The sequence below is a fragment of the Hylobates moloch genome, unplaced genomic scaffold, assembly GCF_009828535.3.
Source record: "Hylobates moloch isolate HMO894 unplaced genomic scaffold, HMol_V3 SCAFFOLD_15, whole genome shotgun sequence".
NCBI classification, from domain to species: domain Eukaryota; kingdom Metazoa; phylum Chordata; class Mammalia; order Primates; family Hylobatidae; genus Hylobates; species Hylobates moloch.
This window is the reverse complement of record NW_026652290.1, coordinates 5,964,562-5,991,381: the sequence shown is the minus strand read 5'-3', so window position 1 is coordinate 5,991,381 and position 26,820 is coordinate 5,964,562.

Sequence of the window (26,820 nt, the reverse complement as noted above, 5' to 3'; positions counted from 1 at the left end):
CTGGTGCCCTGGACCCTCCTTACCACTCAGCCTTGCTGCTGCACTGAGTCACGCAGTTTGTAGCCTCAGTGCCTCCAGCTCAGTCCTGGGCAGCCAATAAATGTTTGTTGAATAACTGAGTGAATTTCTGGCTGGCAGGGACCCTACATGGCTTCCCCATCCCCATGTGCATCTTGTCACTGTTTGATCTTCTTCAGCCCCGGCAGTGTTGGCCCAGGACCTCTGTGTGGGACAGGGCCTGGTTCTTTCCTCCGTTTGAAATCCTGCACATCCCTCAGAACCCTATTCAAATGTCACCTCCTCCAGGAAGCCTTCTGTGTGCCTCTAACTAAAGGTGATCCTTCCCTCCCTGGGCTCCTGGAACTTGGTGCTGTTTTGTAGCCTTTCCAGTGGCCAGAAGCTTTTCCCTGGAGCCTGGGCCTGTCCATTGATTTCTGCATCTGTCACCCTGCCTGGAGGGCAGGTGGGCAGGTCATAAGCATTTATTGCAGCAATTAAAGGAAAGCATGAGTGGGGTGATCTTGTGCTCCCTGATGGTTAAGCAGGACCCGGCTCCATGTCAGCCTCCCAGGGACCTGCCAGCAGCCCGGGGTCCTGAGAAGCGCACATGCATCCAACCAGGCGGTGTGTCCTCAGCTTCCCCATTCCCTCCTTAGGCCTATCCAACCGGGATTCTGAGATCTGATCTACCCCCATCCTGCAAGGTCCGTCAAGAATGAGGACCAGCTTTCTTGGGGTCCCCGCCAGCTGGGAAGAAGCCGTCTCCAATATGCTGTCTGCCTGGAAAGTGCCCCTGTGCTGAGCCCAGGTAAGCCAGGGTGCCGTCATCCCGCACATCTGGAAATGAGCTTCCCGAGGCCTGGGGGCCTGGGCTGAAGGAGGACCAGTGGCCTGTGGGCTGGCCGGATGATGGCATGCCCTCAAAATGGCATCAGCTGGCCCAGTGACATAGCAGGAGCAAGAGCAGCTTGGTGGGGGGGAAGGGAGAATCTGTCTCGGGGCATTTGCCAAGTCAGCAGAAAGAGTGTTTGGGATCAGAGGGGAGGAGGCGGAGGGGAGCAAGTCCCCAGGCTGGCGTGTGTGCATTGGACAGCACAGCTGCAGTTGGCTGGGGCTCGCTGCTGCTCCTCTCACTCAGGTGCTCCTCACACTCAGGTGCCCCTCCCTGCTCAGGTGCTCCTTCCTGCGTAGATGCTCTTCCCAATCAGGCTGCTCCACCCTCTCAGGTGTTCCCCCTGCTTAGATGTTCCTCCCACTCAGGTGCTCCTTGCTGCTCAGGCTGTTCCTCCCTGCTCAGGTGCTCCTTCCTTCTCAGGCTGCCAGGAGAGAATTCAGAGACATTACAGTTGTCCCTCTCTAAGCATGACAGCTGCTGCCTTTTCTTTTTTGCTAAGTAGGAATAATGGGCAATCGTCCCTTGTGGCCTCATCAGGGGGTCTTTTTTTTTTTTTTGAGAGAAAGATGGATTTTGAAATTCCCTCAACTTCTGTCCCAGGTGGAAGGTGACCATTTACAATGACACTGCTGTGTTGATGTTTTGAAGCTAAGTCTCAAATCTGACCTGATCTCTCTGCCTCCTTTCCTTTGGGTACCCACTGCTAGTCTGTGCCTGCTGCATGCCTTTCAGAAGCAGGGGCACTGGCAGGACTGTAGGGGCCATCTCTCCATGGTCTCCTGGCCTCCAGCCTTGTCCCCCACATCATGCCCCGCACTGCACTGGGCTGGCGTGTTTAGCATGGAAACCCGCTCATGCCTCTGCCCTGTTGTAACCAGCTGCCAGTGCTCTTGGTTGCCCAGGACTATCTCTATGCTGCCAGGCACAGCTGGCAGGTTCCAGGTCTGTGGGCCAGGTCCGATTCTGCAACGCCCCCGAGTGCTGGCCCTGAGTGTGCCTCCTCCTGCCTCTGTGCCTTTGCTCGCACTGTGCCCTCTGCCTGGATTGCCCTTTCTTCTTCTCTGCCCTGGCCCATGGTGCATTTCTTTTAAGACCAAGCTGAGGACTCACCTCGCCCAAGAAGCATTTCCTGAGCTTCTGGTTGGGCCAAGTGTCCGGGGGCCTAGTCGTCCCATCCATGGCCCATCTGTCTTCATTTATCTCGTCAGCATCCTCAGGCCAAAGGCTGTTTTATCCCTCTCTGTATCACGAGCTCCTGGCACGTATCTGCTCTCCACAGAGGCTTGCCGCACCGACCCAGGGAGGCCGAGCGGAGCCGTTCTCCAGCAGTGACAGCGTGTGGCTGCGTTCCATGTTAGAGTCGTCTGTGAGGAGCAGGCATGGGAGTGGCCCACACCATGAGGCCTCCCTCCGAAACGGATGCCTTGACCCAATTCACCAGGCCCAGAGGTCACCCTGGGGCTTGGGCAGGAGGTGTATCAGTCAGTCCTGTTAACTGCTATGACAAGCAGTCCCCACCCCCTGCAACGTAGCACACCACATGCACGCTTGCTCTTCTCACCGTGTCCTTCACAAGAGAGGCTCAGCCATTCCTCCTCCTGTGACAATGTCCTCTCCAAGATGGGGATGTGGCCCCTCATCCTGGAAGAGACACCACACCTTTTCAATTCCACTCCTTTGGCTAGAACCAGACACGTATCTCCGTCCCCATGCAGTGGGGGTGGAGTGTGATATGGTTTGGCTGTGTCCCTGGCTCTCATTCTCTCTCTCTCTCTCTCTTTTTTTTGAAATGGAGTTTTGCTCTTGTTGCCCAGGCTGGAGTGCAATGGCATGACCTCACTGCAACCTCTGCCTCCTGGGTTCAAGTGATTCTCCCACCTGAGCCTCCTGAGTAGCTGGGATTACAGGCGTCTGCCACCACACGCGGCTAATTTTTTTGTATTTTTAGTAGAGACGGGCTTTCACCATGTTGACCAGCCTGGTCTCAAACTCCCAACCTCAGGTGACTTACCCATCTCAGCCTCCCAAAGTGCTGGGATTACAGGCGTGAGCCACCACACCCAGCCTCATTCTGTCTTTTCTGCCACCATGTAAAACGTGTTTGTCACCTTCCACCATGATTGTGATGCCTCCCTGGCTACGTGGAACTTTGAGTCCATTAAACTTATTTTTCTTTATAAAGTACCTAGCCTTGGCTATGTCTTTATCAGCAGCATGAAAAGGGACTAATACGGGTGGGGAGTGCAGTTCCCCCTGGTTACCCACCTTGGGGGCTAGGGAGCCCCATGTCTTTTGGGGCCAGCTTGTTGTCCCTGCCACAGGGGTTTGGGACCAGCTATGTGGCCTTGTGCACATTACCTGCTAGCTCTGTGCCCCGAATTTCCTGACTTTTAAATGACACGATACACTTCCTGTGGAGATTAACGTGCTCTCATCAGTAAAGAGCCTCTCGCGGCCAGGCACCTGTTACCTATTCAGCCTTTGGTAGTTACTCTGATCTGCAGTGATGGGAGCTCCTGGGGATGTCATTTGGATAAAGCAGCAGCAATGGCCCCCTGCACTGCTGACCCTCCAGTCCCTTGTCCTGGAGAAAGCTTCCTTTTACTACCATTTATTTTTTCTTTTTTTTTTTTTGAGATGGAGTCTTACTCTGTCACCCAGGCTGGAGCACAGTGGCACGATCTCAGCTCACTGCAACCTCCGCCTCCTGGATTCAAGTGATTCTCCTGCCTCAGCCTCCTGAGTAGCTGGGATTAAAGGTGTGCACCACCACACCTGGATGATTTTTATTTTATTTTATTAATATTATTTTTAGTAGAGATGGGGTTTTGCCATGTTGGCCAGGCTGGTCTCGAACTCTTGACCTCAGGTGATCTACTCATCTTGGCCTTCCAAAGTGCTGGGATTGTAGGTATGAGCCACCGCGCCCAGCCCTTTTCCTACTATTTCTGAAGTCTGGGGCTGGCAGCCAGAGCCTTCACGTGAGCCACTGTTGGCCTCGTGCACACACTTGGCGCGGATCCTGTGGGGCTGTGGAGCAGCCGCTTTTTATGCCCATGCAACTGTGCAGAGTCCTCAAATAACACATCCCAAAGCCTGTCAGAGCCAGAGGCACAAGGCCCCACTTACACTTGGGCAAAGAGAGGTCAGGGGTCTTGCCCAAGTCACTGGCAAAGTCGCAGCTCAGACCCCAGCGTCGGTTTCCAGGCCCCTCCTCTTTGCTCTGCTCCTCTCCAGGCCCCTCCCAGGTAAGGAGATTTCGTGCAGCTCCGGCCCCACCCCATTTCGGTGAGATGATAAAAGTTTGTGTAGAATGTGTCCTGTGTGCTCTTCTGGCAAAAGCTGTTGGAAAATGACAAGTAAGAGAGATAAAAAGGGGATATAAAAGGGACGTAAAAATTCTGCTAGAGTCTCGAGAGCTCAGGACAAATCTTGCTTCTCCTTGCCGATTTAAAGACAGTGAAACAGATTTGGTGGGCAGGTGCGGGGCTTGCACAGGGCCCTGTCTAACCTGATGTTTGTTCACCTGAAGACTCAAATGCCTGAATCTGAATGCCGGATCAAGGAGTGTCAGGATTTCCCAGCCAAAAGATGGAAGCAACCCCAGTGGTCATAGACAGATGAATGGTTAAACAAACTATGATCTTTCCAGAAAATAATAGAATTCAGCCTTAAAAATGGAAGGAAATTCTGACATGTGCTCTAATGTGGATGAACCCTGAGGACATTATGCTGCGTGAAATAAGCCAGTCACAAAAGGACAAATCCTGCGTGATTCCACTTATAGAAGGTCCCTCCTTGTGGACAGAGGAGAACAGCGGTCCCCAGGGACTGGGGGGAGGAGGGAGTGAGTGGTGTCATCTAATGGGGACAGAGTTTTAGTTTGGGAAGATGGAAGAGTTCTATGGGCAGGTGGTGCCACTGAACCGTGCACTTAGAAATGGTGAGAATAGGCCGGGCGCGGTGGGTCACGCCTATAATCCCAGCACTTTGGGAGGCCGAGGCAGGCGGATCACCTGAGGTCAGGAGTTCGAGATCAGCCTGGCCAACATGGTGAAACCCTGTCTCTACTAAAAATACAAAAATTAGCCAGGCATGGTGGCACATGCCTGTAATCCCAGCTACTCAGGAGGTTGAGGCAGGAGAATTGCTTGAATCTGGAAGGCGGAGGTTACAGTGAGCTGAGATTGCACTACTGCGCTCTAGCCTGGGCAACAGAGTGAGGCTCCATCTCAAAAAAAAAAAAAAAAAAGATAAGTGGTAAATTTAACGTTGTGTGTGTTTTACCACACGTAAAGCAGAGTATTCCCAACCATTCTGTGCCTTTCCCATCCTTTCTCCTACCCGAGCAGAGGTGTTTTCAGTAGTGCAGCAACCCCAAAGACAAACACGGAGGCTTTTTGGGGCTGGTGAGGGCTGCTCGTCGGGACCTGCCTTCCTTGGTAGTCAGCGTCTTTCCCTCCGCCCCGGTCCTTTCTGGATTTCAAGTTTCACGCCTTGGTCTCTCCCAGGCTTTATACTCGACATGAAGATTGGGCTTCAAGGGAATTTTGTGTTGTCCTACGTAAATTCAAACTTACAAAAGATCCTTGGGGGAATGATTGGCCAATATTATCACATCACCCCACCCCCGCCCCAAGATTTACTGCATTAACTTCTAGTAGGATAACTTCCAATGCAATTTAATATGAACTGTGTCCATGCACAGCAACTCAATTTTCTTTGTTGGCTGAGGGTCAGGGGGGCCAAATACATCCTTGATTGACCTCAAGTTACACACAAGTAGTATTCTGTCTGCAGATAAAACTAGAGCTGTGTCAATATTTTGGGAGGTCTGGGCAAAGTGGCAAAGAGTGAGGAACAGGTATGTGGGGGCATAAGGTGTTTGCAGAATTTTCTCTGGGGGAAATACCCCAGGATGTTTGCATCTCAGAAGTCCTTGGCAAGGTCAGACCCCCCTACAAAGGACTTGGGAGGAGAACAGCCTCAGCCCAGGATGACTTCATTTTGGAGACAGAAACGAATTCTTCTTTAAGTGGGAAGAAGCTCTTTAGCTGCATTAAGAGTCTGAAATCTGATGAAAAGGCGAATAGATTCATTCTTCCTGGCGTCAGTCACCTGGGACTTCATCAGACTCAAACCGATTAGGAAAATTCACATTGAAAGCATCATTTATAATGGACCCAAATCATAGAAAACATTTGGCTTGAAGGAAGGTAGAAATAGCATTTCTACCTAAGCCATAATCTTTCACCATCTCCCCTTCCTCCTTTGCGGTGTTGACAGCCATGTCTCCTCCCCAAGACTAATCATTAGACTAATTAGTGGCTAATCAATGTTTAATTAAAACCTAGCCATTAATTATAGGAAGCACCAGGGTAACCAGGGAATAAAACGTGGTTGCAGGAGGGATCAGATTTCCTTAAATTTGGCTGATGACTTAAACAGCGACGTTTCCTTCCTGTGTTTGTCATTCCTTGTTTGTACTTTGGTGTGGGAGGGTCTGGAGGTCTGGAGAGGGGAGAAGAGAGACAGTGAACAGCTGGCTGGATTGCTCTGAGATTTCAGCTTCAGGCCTGTTACCTGGTTTTCTCAGCCACTCCACAGACGCCTTCCCCATGATTCTGCCGTTTCTCTTCCCATGCCACAAATTTAATCTATTTTTCCTCTACAAATTCTTTATTGGGTTTCTACATAATTGCATTTAGACTAACACCCAGACTTGTTACCATGAACTTCAAGGTTCTGGAGTGATGGTTCTTAACCCCTACTGTGTGTTAGAATCACCAACAGACAGTAAAAAGATTCTAATACAAGGACAGACAAATAGACTAATGACAGCAGAGAGCCCAGGCACGGCACCAGCACATGAGTGTGTATATGACTGGCACATGACAAAGGTGGTCCCGTTAAGGAGGGCATGGCAGATCTTCGCAACCTGTGGGTCCAGCAACCTATGGTGCTGGATCCATCAAATAGCCACCTTAGAATAAACAGGAAACGGCCAGGCGCAGTGTCTCATGCCTGTAATCCCAGCACTTTGGGAGGCTGAGGCAGGCAGAGCATGAGGTCAGGAGATCGAGACCATCCTGGCTAAGATGGTGAAACCCTGTCTCTACTAGAAATACAAAAAATTAGCCAAGTGTGGTGGCGGGCGCCTGTAGTCCCAGCTACTCAGGAAGCTGAGGCAGGAGAATGGTGTGAACCCAGGAGGCAGAGCTTGCAGTGAGCAGAGATCACACCACTGCACTCCAGCCCGGGCAACAGAGTGAGACTCTGTCTCAAAAAAAAAAAAAAAAAAAAAAAAGAATAAACAGGAAGCTTGATCCCTACCTCACAGTGTACCAAAAAAAAAAAAATCTGTCTTCTAGAAGGTAACACAGAAGATGTAGACTATCTTCATGATTCAAAGAATATTAACCAAAAGGGGAAATATTAACAAATCAGATTATATTAAGAATAAGAGCAATGGGCACAATCAAAGGGTACAATTAAGAGAGCGAAAAGGCAAGGACCAAGTGGAAGAAGATATTGGCAACATATGTCACCAAAAAAGGGCTCACAGAAAAATGGGAAAAAGACTTGAACAAGCACTTCAAGTGCTTTACTAGTCATCAAGTAGAACCAGATATGGCCATCTAGGCACTGGAATGGCTACAGTGAATAGGTTGCCAGTCCTAAGGGTTGCTAGAAATATAGAATGATTGGGGCATCCCTATATTGCTGGTAGGAATGTAAATGGGAACAATCACTTTGGAAAACTGTTTAGCAGAATCTACTAAAACCGAACATACACCTGCCCCAGAACCCAGCTACTCTATCCCTAGATACCGCCTGCCGGAAATGCATTCCCAGATGCACTGAAATGTGTGCATGAGTGTGACCAGAGCAGCACTGTTTTTCACAACTTCAAGTTTGAAGTAACCCAGGCCAAGCAATACAGTTGTGTGGCCAAATAAATTGTGAAATCATACAATTATGATTCTAAACAGAACTACACTCTATGAACACTAAACACTAAACAGCACATCTATACTCCATGAACCTCACCAAATAAGGTAGAATCAAAGAATCCAGGCATTCCACTTGTGAAGTTCAGAAATGGGCAAGAGGGAAATCTTTTTTTTTTTTTAACCTTTTTTTAAAAAAATCTTCAACTTTTAAGTTCATGGGTACATGTGCAGGATGTGTAGGTTTGTTACATAGGTAGATGTGTGCTGTGGTAGTTTGCTGCACAGCTCAGCCCATCACCTAAGTATTAAGCCCAGAATCCATTAGCTATTCTTCCTGATGCTCTTCCTCCCCCTGCCCAACAGGCCTCAGTGTGTGTTATTCCCTCAGCCATGTGTCCGTGTATTCTCATCATTCAGCTCCCACTTATAAGTAAGAACATGTTGTGTTTCGTTTTCTGTTCCTGTGTTAGTTTACTGAGGATAACGGCTTCCAGCTCCATCCATATCCCAGCAAAAGACATGTTCTCATTCCTTTTTATGGCTGCATAATATTCCATGGTATATATGTATCATGTTTTCTTTATCCAATCTATGATTGATGGGCATTTGAGTTGATTCCATGTCTTTGCAATTGTGAATAGAACTGCAGTGAACATACACGTGCGTGTATCTTTATAATAGAATGATTTATATTCCTTTGGGTATATACTCAGTAATGGGATTACTGGGTCAACTGGTATTTCTGCCTCTAGATCTTTGAGGAATCACCACATTGTCTTCCACAATGGTTGAACTTATTTACACTCCCACCAACAGGGTAAAAACATTCGTTTTCCTCCACAACCTCGCCAGCGTCTGTTGTTTCTTGACTTTAATAATCGCCATTCTGACTGGTGTGAGAAGGTGTCTTGTTGTGGTTTTGATTTGCATTTCTCTAATGTTCAGTGATGTTGAGCTTTTTTTCATATGCTTCTTGGCCACATGTATGTCTTCTTTTGAGATGTGTCTGTTCATATCCTTTGCCTACTTTTAATGGGGTTGATATTTTCTTGTAAATGTGTTTAAGTTCCTTATAGACTCTGGCTATCAGACCTTTGTCAGATGGATAGATAGCAAATTTTTCTCCCATTCTGTAGGTTGTGTGTTCACTCGGATGGTAGTTTCTTTTGCTGTGCAGAGCTCTTTAATTAGATCCCATTTGTCAATTTTTGTTTGTGTTGCGATTGCTTTCGGCATTTTTGTCATAAAACCTTTGCCCATGCCTATGTCCTGAATGGTATTGCCTAGATTTTTGATTTTTTTTTTTTTTTTTAGATGAAATCTCATTCTGTCACCCAGGCTGGAGTGCAGTGTTGTTATCTTGGCTTACTGCAACCTCCGCCTCCCAGGGTCAAGTGATTCTCCTGCCTCAGCCTCCTGAGTAGCTGGGATTACAGGCACCCACCACCATGCCCTGTTCATTTTTATATTTTTAGTAGAGATGGGGTTTCACCATGTTGGCCAGGCTGTTCTTGAACTCCTGACCTCACGTGATCCGCCAGCCTCAGCCTCCCAAAGTGCTGGGATTACAGGCTTGAGCCACTGTACTCAGCGTAGATTTTGATGGAAATCTTGATAGTGGTTCCCCTTAGGGAGGAGAAAGGTGGGAGGCTGGGGGGAAGGGGAGGGAAGAGGGGCCCTCTGGGGATCTGTGTATTCTATTTCTCCATCTCAGTGGTGGTTGCCTGGATTGTCCACTCTGACTATTCATTGAGCCTACGTTAATGATTTGTGTACTTTTGAGCATATGTATTATTTTCTTAAACAAAGCAGTAACAAATATAAAGTCTGATCCCAGGCCAGAATCACTGGGCCAGAGTCTCTGGGGAGTGGGGAGGGTCCAGCATGGGAGGTTTCATGGCGTCTGGGGTGTGGCTCTGATGTATGTCGGGGTCACCACCTGCCCTGGCCTATGCACAGCCCTCCCTTCTTCCCACTCTTGCTCCCTGCCTATCTCCTTGACCTTTCTGTTCCTTGAACTTGCCAGGTGCTTTCCCGGCCCAGTCTTTTGCACCTGCTGTTCTCTGGGCTCTGAGTGCTCTTTCCTAGTTGGATCCAAGTCACCCCCTTAAAGCAACCTTCCCTGCCCTATCTATCCAAAACAGGCCCCTTGCCCCAGATACCCTCTGGTACATCATCCTGTTTATTTCATTTATTATTCTAGAGACAATGCCCGTGTTCATCAAATTCTATTTCTTTTTCCAGGAAGATTTAAAGGAGGACTCTATTTTCCAGTCTCCCTTGCAGTGAGGTCAGGGTTAGGGGGTTGTAGACGGAAGCAATGCCTTCCACTTCCAGATGTTGTCATGGGCCCCTACGTGGTCCACACTCCCCGTTCCTGTGCGGTGACCATGGCGGCCACTCACGTCAGTAGGAAGGGCTCAGGGATGTGAGGAGCCTGGGTCTTGGTGTGACCACTAGGAGGAGCATTGCCAAGAAGAGCTGCCCAGACCACACTCGACTGTGACATAAACAAGAAACAAACCTTTCCGCAAACCCATGAGATGTGAGTGTGTTTTCTACTGCAGCAGAACCTACACTATCCCAGTGCAGGAAGCGCTCATTGCAAATGGAGGTTATCTTGTTGAGTAAGTGACTTGTCTGTAGGATTCCTGTCTGTGTCTTTGTCTAGAGTATAAGCTCTTGTTTCTGTGTTTTCAGGGCCAATGAATGAGCACGTGCCTGGCACACAGTAGTGGCTCAGCAAAATTCTCCTGAGACGATGACGGTGCAGCACTCGGTGCTGTGCCAAGGGGATGATGGAGGCAGAGATACTGGCCTCAGGGGAAGAGGCAGTGGGATGGAGAGGGACCATTTGCATCTTAGCTCTGCACAAGCGACAGCTTCACTGTTCTGAGCTGCAGTTTCTCCATTAGTAATCAGTGCCTATTCCAGGCAGGCAGGGTACTGGCCACGGTGATGGGTAGAATTATCCATGGGTGCAGGTGTGATGGAGTGCACATGCAGGGAGAGAGAGAGAGAGGGAGAGAGGGAGGGGTGGAGGAGGAGGAGACAGGGAGAGAGAGAGGGAGAGAGATAGAGGGAGAGAGGGAGGGGTGGAGGAGGAGGAGACAGGGAGGGAGAGAGGGAGGGGGGGAGGGGGAGGAGACAGGGAGGGAGAGAGAGATGGGGGAGAGGGAAGGGTAGAGGAGGAGGAGACAGGGAGGGAGAGAGAAATGGAGGAGGGGACCATTTCACTTGGTTAAATTAGGAAATGGGGAACAGAGTGACTCCATGCTTCCTTCTAAGTCATCCTCTGTTTTCTTTCTTTTATGGGCACTGCAAGTCCTTCCCTTTTATAGTAGCAAATTCTCCTGGACTTAAAAAATCCACGAGTAAAGTAAGTCCTGTGCTGCCTGTGTTGGGGCCACTGAAACTCAAGGGCCTCATTTGTCATTCTTACAGAAGAACAGCCTGTTCTCAGCCCGTGTCTCTCTCTCCACTAAAGCGAGCCTGGGGTCGTGTCGTCTTAAGGCACTCTGTCCTGAAGATGCCCTCTGTGTCTCCAGGAGGGCCCAGGGCCATACTGGGCCTTCTACTTGGTGTTACTCTGATGCGTTTGCCTGAGAGAGCTTAAACCTTCTTTAAAAATGGAGGGAAGCATCCGTGTTCATTGCTTGGCAGATGCCTGGGACCTGCATTGTAACCTCTGCATTCTTTCCTGTAGTTTAAGGCTGACTTTTGTAGTGACCCACTGCATTTCACAGCAGAAGCCTGTTGGGTGCTCCAGGTGTCCAGCTCTGTTCTTCTTTTTTGAGACAGAGTCTTGCTCTGTTATCCAGGCTGGAGTGCAACGGCATGATCTTGGCTCACTGCAACCTCTGCCTCCCAGGTTCAAGCGATTCTCCTGCCTCAGCCTCCTGTGTAGCTGGGACTGTAGTTGCCTGCCACCATGCTTGGCTAATTGTTGTATTTTTAGTAGAGACAGGGTTTTGCCATGTTGGCCAGGCTGGTCTTGAACTCCTGACCTCAGGTGATCCACCTGCCTTGGCCTCCCAAAGTGCTGGGATTACAGGCGTGAGCCACTGTGCCCAGCCCCAGTTCTGTTCTTTATGCTCACTTCTAGAATCCAGCCTTAGAGCTGATGTGTGTGGCTAGGATGTTGATAACATGCTAGGAGTGTGTGGGGGTGGAGTGGGGGACTTGGATGCTTAAAGGACTGCTGCAATCTCCCCCTTAGCTGGTAGGACAGGCCACTGAGGATCAGCTCGGAGGAGAAGGCTTCCATTTGCCGTGTGGCTGCTTCCTCCCCATCCTCTCCCTTCTCTCCTTCCTCCCCTTCCTCCTCATTCTTCTCCTCTTCCAGGGTGCAGTGGGGGAGCCATTGAAGGGCTTAGGGCAGAAGGTGACATGGTCAGATCTGCCTTCTGAAAAGGCCCTCCTACCTGCTGTGTGGAGACCCTGTTGGAACAGGGCAGAGGGAGTGGATGCAACAGGAACAGAGGTCAGCAAACTACGACCCACAGCCAAATCTGGCCTACTGCCTGTTTTTGTCTATAAATTTCTCTTTTCCTTCCTTCCTTCCTTCCTTCCTTCCTTCCTTCCTTCCTTCTTTCCTTCCTTCCTTCCTTCCTTCCTTCCTTCCTTCCTTCCTTCCTTCCTTCCTTCCTTCCCTCCTTCCTTCCTTCCTTTCCTTCCTTTCCTTCCCTCCCTCCCTTCTTTTCTCTTCTCTCTCTCTCTTTCTTTCTCTCTCTCTCTTTCTTTTCTTTCTTTCTTTCTTTCCTTTCTTTCCTTTCTTCCTTTCTTCCTTTCTTTGTCTTTCTTCTCTTCCTTTCTTTCCTTTCTTGTCTCACTCTGTCACCCAGGCTGAAGTGCAGTGGTGTGATCTTGGCTCACTGCAACCTCCACCTCCCAGGTTCAACCGATTCTCCTGTCTCAGCCTCCCGAATAGCTGCGATTACAGGCACACGCCACCATGTCCGGCTAATTTTTGTATTTTTAGTAGAGATGGGGTTTCACCATGTTGGCCAGGCTAGTCTTGAATGCCCGACCTCAAGTTATCCGCCCACCTCTGCCTTCCAAAGTGCTGGGATTACAGGTGTGAGCCACCGTGCCTGGCCTTGTCCATAAAGTTTTGTTGGCACAGAGCCACACCCATTAATGTGTGCATGGTCAATGGCTGCTTTGGAGACAAGGGTAGAGCGGAGGAGTTGCAGGAGAGACGATCTGACCAGAAATGCAAAACAGATTCACCTCCTGACCTTTGACAGCAAGGTTGCCAGCCCCTGGGTTGAAAAGCTGCCTTCCTTTGGGCTGTTCAAAGAGCAGAGCTGTGACAAGGACGTGGGTTCAGGTGGTTTGCTTGAGATTGATCTCAGAAGCAAGAGTGCGGGGGGGGGTGCAGTGAGGCAGGGAGCGGGAGCCCAGCCTAAAGCTTCCCTCGGGGTCCCTGCAGAAGTCTCTGGGGCCATTCTGAGAGGCCTGCAAGAAGGTAGAGAATGGCATCCAGAGGTTTAGGGGGCTGAGGTAAGCAGGACTAGGGGCTGGATGGGTCAGGCAGGTCGGGGAGTGGGAAGGTTGAGAATGTCTCCCATGAGTGACTGGTGTGGGGCTGGGGTGAGGAGGCATTGGCTAAGTCAGGAGTATTGGTGGACACCCCATACTGAGGGACGACTTTGAGTTCAGATTTGGACATCCCTTGACCACACTGACTGTTCCAGAACCTTCCTTATAGAGAGATCACGGGCCACACCTGCTTTCTACCTCATAAGAGTCTCAGTGACTCTGGGGCTGTACTTCATCCTCACACGTGGGTGTTTTGGAAGCAAAAGGCACAGCCAGTCCCTGTCAGAGTCAGTAAAGGCCACCAATGGCCTCCTGCCGGCTCAGGTCAAGTTTTGCTGCCAAATGAGTTTTAGTGCCAAAATTAGAAGGTAAAACTTTAGGCTTTCAGAGCTTTTGGAATTTTTGAATTTAGGATAAAGGGTTTGGACACATAGTCATAGCTTACATTGGTTGAGGACTTTCTATGTGACAATCACTGCAATTTTTATGCATTATTTCATTGAGTCCTATAGATGGCTCTAGGAGGTGGGCACGTGGTTATTCCCCTGGGCACACAGCTCCAAGCTCACCTGGTTGGGGAGTCCAGGAACTGAGACATGAACCTAGGGCCTGGCCACCATCAGTGACTTCCCTGTCTCCCGCTTTTTCCCCCTGTGGACTTAGGTCAGACCTGTGTCCTCTTCATGCTGGTCTGGGTGCAGGGCTTTTCCTGTGGCCCTAGGGACCAGTACAGGACATGGAATAGCATTCAGCAGGGTGGACTGATCTGAGCTTCCACCCGACATTTAACTCACGGCCTGGTGTGTTCATCCACGTGGGTGCTTTCCCTTCCAACAGCCTCGTCGGGAAGCTAAGCCTCAGACTCGTGCTAATGGCATGGTCCAATCACTTTGGAACTCTCGTCTAGAATCCCATTCAGACTGTACAGTGTATTCTGTTTCCTGTCCTTCCACGGAGTCAGATCTTAGTCCTTAGAGGGTAGGCTTGCTTTGTGGAAGCAGCCAGGAGGCATTTGCATAATGTTGCTTCAGAGAGAGGGAGAGGCCCATAAAGCGATGAGACCCGTTTTCTCCTTGTGGCTTTTACGTTGGCTCTGAAGGCCACCCCTCAAAGTGGAATTCCCAGATGCTCCAAATGAGATAGCACTTAAATGAGATAGCGTTTAAAAATACGGGCCCTCCCCTGCAAGGTGCTAGAACGATTCTGGAGAACAACATTCTGCTACCTGGGTAAGTCCAGTTCTTTTTGTTTGGAAATCAGGTCATTTTATTAAAGTTAGAGCTCCTTAATAGGGACTCCTTCCCTTACACCGAGGGGCTTGTACCTGGGGGCAGTTGGTGCCCATGTCTATTTGAATTCTCCAGCTGGGCCGTAGACTTTTTGATCTGTAGAGTTTTCAATGTCTTCAGAAAAGGATCAGGAATATGGGCTGAGTCTTTTAGACATGCCCCAACCAAGGTAACCTTTTCTAATGCTTCTTTCATCTGCTTAGGTGTGTCTGGAACTCATTTTCCAGCGTCTTCCCTTTCCCTGCTCCCTGCCCCCAGTGCCAGACCACCTGCCCTACAAGAGTCTTCCCACTGTGAAAAAATTCTTTGGAGGGTGGTCTAGAGGGGCTCAGGGGCTGGAGAGTCAGAAAGCTGGTCAGAGACTGGCTGTGCTGGTTGTTACCTGCCTGTCTTGGGGTAAACACAGCCTCTCTGGTGCTCGATTTACTAGTCTGTGCAATGAATGAGTGGCTTGGACCAGAAAACTGGAAGGCCTTTACAAGCTGTATATGTCCACAATTCCCTCTTTCTTTTATGCCCTTGTTTATCCTTTTGGCAAAACTGCTTGCTTTAGATAATCTACTTTGTGGAGATGAAAAAAAAGTGCAGTATTTCTTTCAAAATCATACTGTTCAGGTGGTTTTCTTCATTTATACAAACCACACGACTTGTATGAATTGGTGAGACTTTCTAGTACAGGTGTCCTAACGTTTTATTTTTATGATTTTTTTAAAAAGCTGAATTAACTTTTTTTTTTTTTGGTGGTAGAGACAGGGTTCTACTATGTTGCCTAGGCTGGCCTCAAACTCCTGGTCTCAAGCAAGACTCCCACCTCAGCCTCCCAAAGTGCTGGGAATCCAGCTAAGTTAAAAAAAAACAAAACAAAACACGATATGCAAATAGTTTTACAATTGAAATTGTGCTCCAAATTTATAATAAACACCAGCATTCTCTTTCCCCCTTCCTACTTCTGCCTATTCTTCTATTGCTATTTCTTCCAGAATTAACCTCTGCATTTCTGAACATTGCTTATACACTCGAATCTATCGATTCATTATTTTTACACTTCGTCTTTAAGCTTTCTTTTACGGTAGATCAGGTTTTTATCTCACTTACACCTAAACAATGAAATCTCAATCTTCGTTAAATCTACATTAAGGTTTTTCTTACTATAACAATCATAACTGTAACATTTTTCTTTTTTGTTGTACAACTTTCTGTTTATCCTAGAGTTAATAATGGCTTAGGGTTTTGTACACCTTCCAACATGCCTTTTCATACAACCTTCCATGTAGTCAACAAATCTTATCCCTCTTTTCTGCCTGGGGAAGTTGTCCTGGGGCCCTTGGACATGTACCCCGGCACTCACAGGCTGCTGTTCAGGCAGCTGCAGGGCTCTTGTCCAGGACTTTCTTTGCTCACTCCTGTGCCAAAGTGCATGTTCCTGGATCTAGCAGCTTTATCTTTTTGTTTACTGCTTGGCCTTAGTGGAGCACATTCTCTCATAACATCCTAAGCCTCTTTATTCTGTTCTCATGTTCAGTGAACGGTCTGCTTGAGTACAGAATCCTGGGTTTGAAATTATTTTTACTTAGAATTTCGAAGGCATTTTTTTCCCCACTAAATTCTGATTTCCATGCTGCTGTAGAAAATTGTGATGACATTCAGATTTTGATCCTATTATATGACCCGATTTTCTTCTCTCTGGAAGCTTTTATCCTTGGTGTTCTGAAATGTCATAAAGGTGTGCCTATAGTTTTTATTGTTTGGACACTTGGAATGGTCTAAATCTGAAGACTTAATGCCTTTCAGTTCTGGGGACATTTGTGGTATTATTTCTTTCATAATTTTATTCCCTTAATTTTCTCTGTTCTCTCTGGAACTTCTGATTGTCATATGCTGGACCTCCTGGCTTCATTACCTAACTCATCAGTTAAAACAAACAAAAAACTACTGTACCTTTCTTTGCCTTTTTGTCCTGCTTCCTGGGAAATGTTCCCAACCTTTCTTTTTCCTTTTCCCTCTTTCCCCTTTCTCCTTTCCTTTCTTTCCTCTCTTTCTTCCCCCCTCCCCTTCCCCCTTTCCCTCCCCTCTCCTCCCCTTTCCTTTCCTTTCTTCTGCACCTATCCCCCTCTCTCTTTCTCTTGTTCTCTCTCCCTCTCTCTCTCTTTCCAGACAGGATCTTGCTCTGTCACCCAGGCTGGAGTGCACTGGTACAATCATAACTCACTGCAGCCTCGACCTCCTGGGCTCAAGCATCAATTTTATTTTCTAACACTTCTATTGACCCCGGCTTATGTTATTATATTTAACTTCCAAACATTCTTGTTCTCTATTTCTTCTTGTTTCATGGCTGTAGTATCTTTTCTCATCTCTGTGACAATATTAATGGATGCTTTGAGGTTTTCTTCTCTTTGTAAAGTATACACTTGTACTAGTTATCTATTGCTATGTCACAAATTATCTCCAAACACAATGGCTTAAAACAGCAGATGGCTTTTATCTCACAGTTTCCATGGGCAGGGATCTGGTTGGGCTTAGGTGGGTGGTTCTGGCTTGGGCTGTGTCGTGAATTTGCAGTCAATATTGTTGGCCAGGGCTGGGGTCATCTAAGGCGTGACTGGGGATGAAGGATCTGCTCCCAAGCTCAGCCACTTGGTTGCTGGCAGGAGCTGCAGTTCTTCAGCACGTGAGCCTCTCCATATGGCTGCTTGACATGGCAGGTGGCTTCCCTCAAAGCCAGTGATGGGGGGTGGTGGAGGGGGGGAGAGAGAGAGAAAGAGAGAGAGAGAGGAAGAAGACAGAGAGAAAGAAAGAGAGAGAAGGAGAGGGAGAAGGATGGACAGGGAGAGGGAGGGGGAGAGAGAGAGGCAGACAGAGAAGGAGAGAGGGAGGGAAAGAGAGACAGGGAGGGAGGGGGGAGGGGGAGGGAGGGAGACAGAGAGGTGGGGGGAGAGAGAGAGAGAGAGGAAAGGGGGCAAGAGAGAAAGGGAGAAAGGGAGAGAACAAACCAAGATGGAAGCTGCAGCATCTTCTGTAGCTTAATCTCGGAAATGCCATGTCACCAGTCACATTGCATGCCACACTCCATCGGTCACAGAGACCAACCTGGAACAGTGGGAGGGGACGGCCCGGGAGTGTCGCCATCAGAAGGTAGCCATTTTGGAGTCTGGCACCACAGAACGCCATCCGCATCTTCCCCTGTCTGTTGTTGTGGTTGCTGTTGTCCACCGGAGACTTTTCTCAACTCTCTGGCGCTGTCTGTTTTTCCCCTCATGCTTAAGACCTGCAGCATCGAGCAGATGGCCAGGAGCTCACAGACCCTCTCTATCTAGTTTCCTCCAGAAGCTGACCCTGAGCCAAGGCTTGGGGGAAAACAGTTTATTGGGGAGGTGGAGGAAGCCCTGGTAGGGGAAGCGGGCACGTGGGCCCTGGAAGGGAAGGCTGCCAAGAAGGGGTGCATCACCAAACCGGCGACTTGGTGACTCAATCCTGCAGTGCGTGTGTTTGGAACTCAACCCTGCAGGGATGTCTGAGGAACAGTGCAGAATGCACACCTGGAATCCCCTGCCTGGAGGGCGCTGGTGGAGCTGGGGTGTTTATGCCCCACCTCAGTCGAGTCCCGGGTGCAGGGCTCTTGGAGAGGCCAAGGGTAAAGGCCAGGACCCTGCCACCCCCACGAGAGGCAGAGCCATCTTCTGAGGTTTTAGGAGAAGCTTCAGGCATGGAGGGGCTGGTGCCACCCTGGAGCCTGCAGGGCGCTTGGAGATGCCGGGGACTGGTGGGCGCTGACGTCCATGGCAGTCTTCCCTTGGGGGCCATGGGTGGACAGCTGCCTTTCTACTATGACTCCCAAGTGTCGGTGTATTTATAGGTCTGTTCTCTGGGGACCTTTAGTCTCTCCAGAAATGCATCCTCTGATCTCCTGCCTGGGGTGGATCCTGGGTTCTGGAGCGGGCAGTGGAGGGGCTGGAGACTTCCGTTTAATACTCCTTCAGTACTGTGCTTGTCCCCCGCTCTGTGAGCCTGGCATCCCTGAGCCTCAGGTCTCTGGTTCACTTCCTAGTGGAAATGCGCCTCAGGGGGTGGCAGAGTGGCGTGGCTGCAATGAGGCTGGTGGGGTGCAGAATCCTCATGAGAACCCCCAGTGCCTTGGCCTCCCCTGGGCCTTTAAAGTACCCAGGGCCTCTGCTTTCCCTGAGTTTTGGAGATTTTTTAGGGCAAATCAACTTGCTTGCCATCAGCAGCCCCGTCCCTGGCCCACCCCACAGGTCCCTAGCTCTGCCCTTCTCCCTCGGCCCGGGCATCCATCATTCCTCTCTAATTCATTCTGTTTCTGCTTCTTATCTGTCTTGGGTGATTGGAGAGAGAAAGGAGTAGAAAAATTGAATCCCCCCAATTTAGATGGGGATAATTCACCATCAGTTGTTGGGAACTTCCAGCAAAGCCTTCCCTAGAAACACTGTTTTTATGATGAGAGGTCCTTGCACAGGCACTGATACGGTTTGGATCTGTGTCTCTGCCCAAATCTCATGTTGAAATATAATCCCCAATGTTGGAGGTGGGGCCTGGTGGGATGTGATTGGACCAGGGGGCCGGTTTCTCATGAATGGGTTAGCACCCACCCTTTGGTACTGTCTTCCTGATAGTGAGTGAGTTACTGTGAGATCTGGTTGTTTAAAGTGGGTAGCGCCTCCCTCCCTGCTTGTTCCTGCTCCACCACGGAAGATGCCTTGCTTCCCCTTCACCTGCCTCCATGACTGTAAGTTTCCTGAGGCCTCCCCAGAAGCCAAGCAGACGCCAGCATCATGCTTCCTGTACAGCCTGCAGAACCTTGAGCCAATTAAACCTCTTAAAAAATTACCCAGTCTCAAGTATTTCTTTTTTTCTTTTTTGAGGTGGAGTGTTGCTCTGTCGGCTGAAGTGCAGTGGTGTGATCTCGGCCCACTGCAACCTCCGCCTCCCAGGTTCAAGTGATTCTCCTGCATCAGCCTCCCCAGTAGCTGGGATTACAGGCCTCCGCCATCACGCCTGGCTAGTTTTTGTATTTTTAGTACAGACGGGGTTTCACCATGGTCGCCAGGCTGGTCTTGAACTCCTGACTTCAGGCGATCTACCCGCCTCAGCCTCCCAAAGTTCTGGAATTATAGGTGTGAACCACTGCACCTGGCCAAGTATTTCTTTATAGCAGTGCAAGAACAGACTAATGTAGGTGCATTCAAAATTGTTGGGTGAGTCAGGATAAACCAGGTTCTTCTGTGCTAACAAACAAGCCCAGGCATCTCACTGGCTTGTCCCAGTAGAGATTTATTTCTCAGCTGGGCACGGTGGCTCACACCTGTAATCCCAGCACTTTGGGAAGCCAAAGTGGGAGGATCACTTGAGGCTAAGAGTTTGAGACCAGCCTGGGTAACCATCAAGACCACATCTCTACCAAAAAATAAAAATAATTAGCCAGGCATGGTGGTGTGTGCCTGTAGTCCCAGCTACTTGGGAGGCTGAGGCAGGAGGATCACTTGAACCCAGAAAGTGGAGGCTGCAGTGAGGTGCAATTGTAGCACTGCACTCCAGCCTGGGTTACAGAGTGAGGCTCTGTTTCAAAAAAAAAAAAAAAAAAAAAAAAAGACTGATTTCTCACTCAGGCTAAGCTGGTTGAGCTGTCTTCCTTATCCTGTCGCCATGGCATCTGGAATGTAACACCACAGGTGGCTGTGGTGGGGCATAGGTGTGGGTGGGAGAGGCTGGAGCAGGAGGGTTTTAAGGGCCAGGTGTGAAACAGCTTGTATCATTTCTGCCCGCAACCCATCGGCCACAGGGATCCAGCCTCCTGCAAGGGAGGCTGGGAAACCTGGATGGCGTGGGGACGTTTGGAGAGCACCCCCAGCCCCTGCCGGAGTTATGTAACCGCTTCCATACCTGGCCATGGCTCTGCGGGGTGTCCTTGGACCCTAGTACCAGGAAGTACTGCCATGTCCCCATCTGCCCCAATGAGGCAGAGGTGGCCAGGTCCTGTGGAGCGATGACAGAGTCACAGGCACAGCTAACATCGTGGAGTGCCTGCTGTTTGCAGGGCTTGCTGGACCTGCTCCAGGCAAAGCCTCCTTACCAGCCTCTGCAGTGGGGCCACGCCTGTCCCCACAATGCTATTGCAGGGGTCTGGAGAGCTTGGTAACTGGAGATCAGGATGCAAACCCAGGCAGCTGTTTCATACCTCAGAGGCCCAGTTCTTGGGTGACCTACCTCTGGGGAGGACATGCCCGTGAGTTAGGTCCTGACTGTGCGGCCTAAACTAAGCTCTAGGTCTCCATTACCCACGTCACGCGCACCCCTCCCTGTCCTGCAGGTGCTCTTGCCGGTCCCATGCTGGCCATGAGCAGAGCTCATCTTGAGTCTCCCTGACCACATTCACAGGTCCATCCAGTTCATCTCATGCTGTCTGACCATGCTTGATGCTGTCAACTCTGAGACCTGTTTCTTCTGAGGGACTAGCAGTGTGCCCACTACTGCACCCTAGACCAGCTCTGCATCCACCACTGCACCCTGAGATGGGCTCTGTGTCCCCTGCTGGACCCCCAGGAGGCTCTGTGTCTCCCACTGCACCCCAGGTGGCCTCTGTCTCCACCACTGCACCCCAGGTGGATTCTGTGTCCACCACAGCACTGGCCCTGGAGGTGGGAGACAGGTGTGAGTTGGGGGTGGGGCAGGGTGACCCAGGCCATTGGAGAGTGGGGTGGGAGGTTGGGGAGGAGGCAGGGGTCAGGGTGGATCAAAGCCCTGAGTCACAAGGCCCTGGTCATGTGCTGTGTCATGACCTTGTGCAGTTGGGGGCGGCAGGGCCTGTGGCCTGGGGTGCTCTGTGTGGCATGTGCATCTTTGGTGCTCCCACAGATGTGGGATGGCTCCAGGCTCCCGAGGCTGGGGGAGGTGGCAGAGAGCTGACTCTGGGCCAGAGATTTCCCAGTGCCGGGAAATGGAGACAGTGTGGAAGCAGCTATGTTTAGGCGTAATTACTCTGTCTTGTGCAGAGGTATTAAGGCATCCTCCCCGGCAGTTGCACGAATTAGCTGGAGGCATCACTGACATGAGTGGCAGCTGCTGTGCTGCGGGGCTCGTTGCTGCTTTCCTGTGCAGAGACCTCGCACTGCGTTGAGACAGAGGAGGGTCAAAGGGGCAACTGGAGGCTGTGGGAGAGAGGAACCCACCCATTTTCAGGGGAATGTGTTGTTCCTGAGAGCCATTCCCATGGATGCGTCAGGCTTTCTGCAGGCGACACCGGCGGTGTGATGCTGACAGCGGCTGCTCAGTTCATGGTTGTTTATGAAAGATGCCCTGTTGCTGGGCATGGCTGGGCACGGCTCTAGGCATCAGGGCTACAGCTCAGCCATGAGCAGATGAAGTCCTCTCACTCGTTCTAGTGCAAGGAGATTACATACACATACACAGCAGTGAAAATGTCACAGAGGAAATAAAATCAAGAAGGAGAGGTGGGGTTGGCCTGTCCCCTGTCCCCTGGCTCCACTGCTGGACTGGGGATGCTGTAGTTGTACACTGGGCCATCCTCTCTGCTAAGGCCATGCAGTGCAAAGGCCTGAGTGAGGCCAACAAATGAACCGTGTGGGTATCTGGGGAAGAGCAGGCCAGGCAGATGGATCAGCACTTGCAAAGGTCATGGGGCGGGGAGGGTGGCTGGCAGGACAGAGGGAGAGCCAGGGTGCTGGCAGCAGAGCAGAGCCAGACAGGAGAGATGTCAGGGTTGGCGGTAGCAAATGGGCAGGTCAGGTTTTGTCTTTGTGATATGGGTGATATGGTTTGGCTATGCCCCCACCCAAATCACACGCTGGATTGTAATAATCCCCACATGTCAAGGGCAGGGCCAGGTGGAGATAATCGAATCATGGGGGCAGTTTCCCCCATACTGTTCTTTTGGTAGTGAATAAGTCTCACAGGATCTGATGGTTTTATAAGTGGGAGTTCCCCTGCACACGCTCTCTTGCCTGGTGCCTGTAAGACGTGCGTGTGCTTCTCCTTTGCCTTCTGTCATAATTGTGAGGTCTCCCCAGTTTTGTGGAACTGTAAGTTCATTAAACCTCTTTTCTTTATCAATTACCCAGTCTTTATTAGCAGTGTGAGAACAGACTAATACAATGGGAATCATTTTTCTTTTTCAGTTTTTGGTTAAACTTCTCATGTCACGTTTTCTGACAACACATTCCATTGTACCATCTGTTTCTGAACAATTCCTGGGACATTGCAAACTTGTTCTCCAAGAATACCCTGGGTCTCAGTGTGTGTGACGAGGGATGGAAGGTGAGTTTCGTAAGAAAAAAATCAGTTGTGCATTTTGGGCACACGCATGACAGATCAAAGTGTCTTTCTGGGGAAGGGAGTGGCTGGGGGTTGGGGGTGAGATCCAAGATCCTGAAGCCCACTAGCTGTGAAAGGGTGGAGGGGGAGAGGCCAGGAGACCAAGAGAAGATGTAGATCTTAGTGCAAAGGAGAGAGTGGGGAGCAGAGGTGGATGTAAAGAGACGAAATAGTTTTTGCAGGAGGTGCAGGAGCATCCATCTAAATCAAGGATGTCGAATTATTGCAGATTCCTTTTGAGTCCTGACAAACTTCACAGGTTGGTTCTGGGCCCCTCCATGGGGGTGTCTCAAGGTTCCCTCTACTTTAACCCATCTGCCTGCCAGGTGAGGACCCCTCTTCTGTCAGGTGAGGGCTCATTGCAGGCTACCCCCGCTTCACTCCTTCTGCCCTGGCCAGGCAGCCTTGTGCCTTAAATGAAGGAGGCCGCTGCGGTCCAGGCAGCAAGTGTTTAAGGGAAAGAAGGTGAACTGGATGATGCCAGGGCTGGGCTGGGCAGTTGGGTGATGCCAGGTCTGGGCTCCCTGGGCTGGGAAGTTGGCAGATCCAGTGGCAAGTGTAGGGCTGGAAGCAGGGGATGGAGAGAAGGGGCAGCTGGAAAGTATGAGGTCTTAAGAGGGTCCTCAGGCAAGCCTTGCTGAGAAGGTGACATTCAGCATCATCTTGAAGGGTGGGGAAGAGGCATGAGGATATCTGAGGAGGATTATTCCAGGTAGGGGCCACCAGAAGGGCAAGGTCTCCGTGGCCAAAGTGTGCGTGGCATTTGGTGGCCCATAAAGAGGCGGTGTTTCTGGCATGGGGTGAGTCAGGAGGAGGAGGGTGGGACTGAGGGGTGGGGCACACCACACAGGTGCATTTGCCAGACATTGCACACAAGGCTTTCGGGTTCTGAGCAGAGGAGGGACATGAACTGACCTAAGAAGGAGCGAAAGAAGAATAAACGAAAGGCGGGGCGTGGATGTCGGGAGCCCGTTCGGGGGCTTCACGATGGCCCAGGTGAGTGGTGAGGGCAGCTTGAGTCTGAGCAGTGGTGGCAGAATTGGTGAGAAGTGATTAGACTCTGAGTATATTGTGAAGGCAGAGTCAGCACAAGTTTACTGCTAGATTACATACGAAGCCTGAAAGGAAGAGAGGTGGCGAGGATAACTACAGGTGTTTTGTTTTTCTGAACAATTGGAAGAATAAAGTTGCCATTTTCTGAGGCTTCCACATTTCCATAAAAAGTTTAGAACCAGCTTGTCAATTTCTACAAAGAAGCCTGTTGGGATTCTGATTGCAGTTGCATTGAATTTCTACATCAAGTGGAAGAAAATGACATCATAGCAATATGGAATTCTCTGCTTACATAATCATGATATATATCTTCATTTGTTTAGGTCTTCTTTACTTTTGTCCAGAGATGCTTTTAATTTCTTCCTGAGATATTTAATTTCCAATGTACACTTCGTTCACATGTTGTTAAACCTATTTTAAAATTTATTATTTGTGGCATCGTTGCAAGTGGATTTAAAAATGTTATTATTTTTATCTGTAAACATAATACAATTGATTTTAAAGTATTGATTGTGTATATTATGATCTTGATAAATACACTGCTTAGTTCTAGTTATTTTATAGATTCTTTAGGATTTTTTTTAATATAAATGACTTTGCATTGCTGAGATAAAATTCAACAATGTTGTTAATTTTATTTTGCTAGTATTTTGTAGAGAATTTTTGTCCTATATTCATGAGGCATGTCGGTCTGCAATTTTCTTTGTAATGTCTTTATCAGTTTTTGATATCATAGTTACGTTGGCCTCATAAAGCATACTGGGAAGATTTTACTTTATTTTCTGCAAAAGTTTCAGTAGAATTATTTCTTCTTTGAATGTTTTGATAGAATTCACCAGTAAAACCACCTGGACCTGAAATTTTTTCATGGGAAGGTTTTTGATGATGTATTCAATCTCTACTCAAATTTTCTATTTCATCTTGTGTCAATTTTGGTAAGTTGTGTTTTCAGAAATATGTTCATCTCATCTAAATTGTTGAATGTATTGGCATAAAGTTGTTCTTAATATTCCATTATTAACCTTTTAATATATGTAGGATTTCTAAAGATGTCTCTCTTTTGTGTTTTCTCTTTTTTTTTTTGTTTTTTCAAAGAACCATCTTTTAGCTTTGTTAATTTTCTCTTTTGTTTGTCTGTTTTCCATTTACTCAGTTTCTGCTATTTGTATTATTTCCTTTTAATTACTTTACTTTTTTAAGAAAAAGTTTCTTAAGGTAGAAACTTAGTTCATTAATTTGAGAACGTCTTTTTAAATATAAGCATATTAAAGCTACACATTTTCTCTAAGCTTTATTTTAGCTATAGTTCACAAATTTTGATATTTGTTTCTTCATTACTGTTCAGTTTGAAATATTTTAAAATGTGCTTTGTGATTTCTACTTTGGCCTATAGAATATTTAGAAATGTATTGTTTAATTTCCAAATATTTGGGGGGATTTTCCCATATATCTTATTGTCATTAATTTTTAATTGAGTTCCATGTAGTCGGAAAACATATTCAGCAAGTTTCAATCTTTTGAAATGTATGAAGATTTTTAAAAAAATGGCCTAGCACATGATCTGTTGGGGAATATATCATGTAAACTTGAAAAGAATGAGTATTTGGCAGTTGTTGAATTTACTGTTCTATAAATGGCTATTAGGACAAAGTGGTTAATGATGTTATTCCAATTTTCTCTTGACTTGTTGTATCAGTTGCCGAGGGAGGAGTGTTACAATCTCCAAGTATAATTATAGATTTCTCTCTTTTTAATTCTTTCGGTTTTTTCCTTATGTATTGTGAAGTTCTTCTCTTAAGCCCTTTATGCTTGTGAATTTTATATTTTCCTAAAAATTAAGTCCTTTAATGTTATGTGATGTTACTCTTTATCGCTGTTAATATCCATTGTCTTCAAGTCTAGTTTATTTTCATTAATGTAACCCATCTAGCCTTCTTATGCTTATTGTTTGCATGGTATCATTTTTAAGCCTTTTGTTTTTTAGAGACAGGGTCTGACTTTGTTGCTCAGGCCAGAGTGGAGTGGTGTGATCATAGCTCACTGTAACCTTGAACTCTTGGGCTCGAGTGATCCCTCCAGCTCAGCCTCCTGAGTAGCTAAGACTATAGGAGTGCACCACTATGCCAGGCTAATTTAATTTTTTGTAGCGATGAGGTCTCTCTATGTTGCCCGGGTTCATTTTAAGCCTTTAAAAAAATGCTCAATCTATATTTGTAGCTGATAACCTCCACCTTTTAACGGAAAGGTTTAGTCCATTGGTATTTTGTGTACTTATTGATACGGCCAGAATTGATCTATCATTTTCCTGTTTGTTTTCTGCTCGTGTCCTCTGTTTCTCGTGCATTTGTACCCCTTCTCGGCCTTCTTTGTGGTTAGCTTTTTTTAGTGTTCCATTTTAATGTATATATTAGCTTTGTCTGTTGTACTTTTTACTTTATCTAGACTTTATGCTTTTTTTTCCCTATAGTAAGCCCATATGACATTAACAATAAAAAAGTGAAGTGAGAGAGATCATTAAATTCACCAAGAAAATGACAGCATTGCTGTCTTAAAATGCTTTCCTCTAGCTTTATGGAGGTATACTTGACAAATAAAAACTGTATATATTTAAGGTGTAAAACATGATGATTTTGTGTACATATACATTGTGAAATGGTTATTGCGATCAAGCAAATTAACATACCCATCACTTCACATAGTTGTAGTATTTTTTGTTGTGGTGAAGATACTTAAAAATCTACAC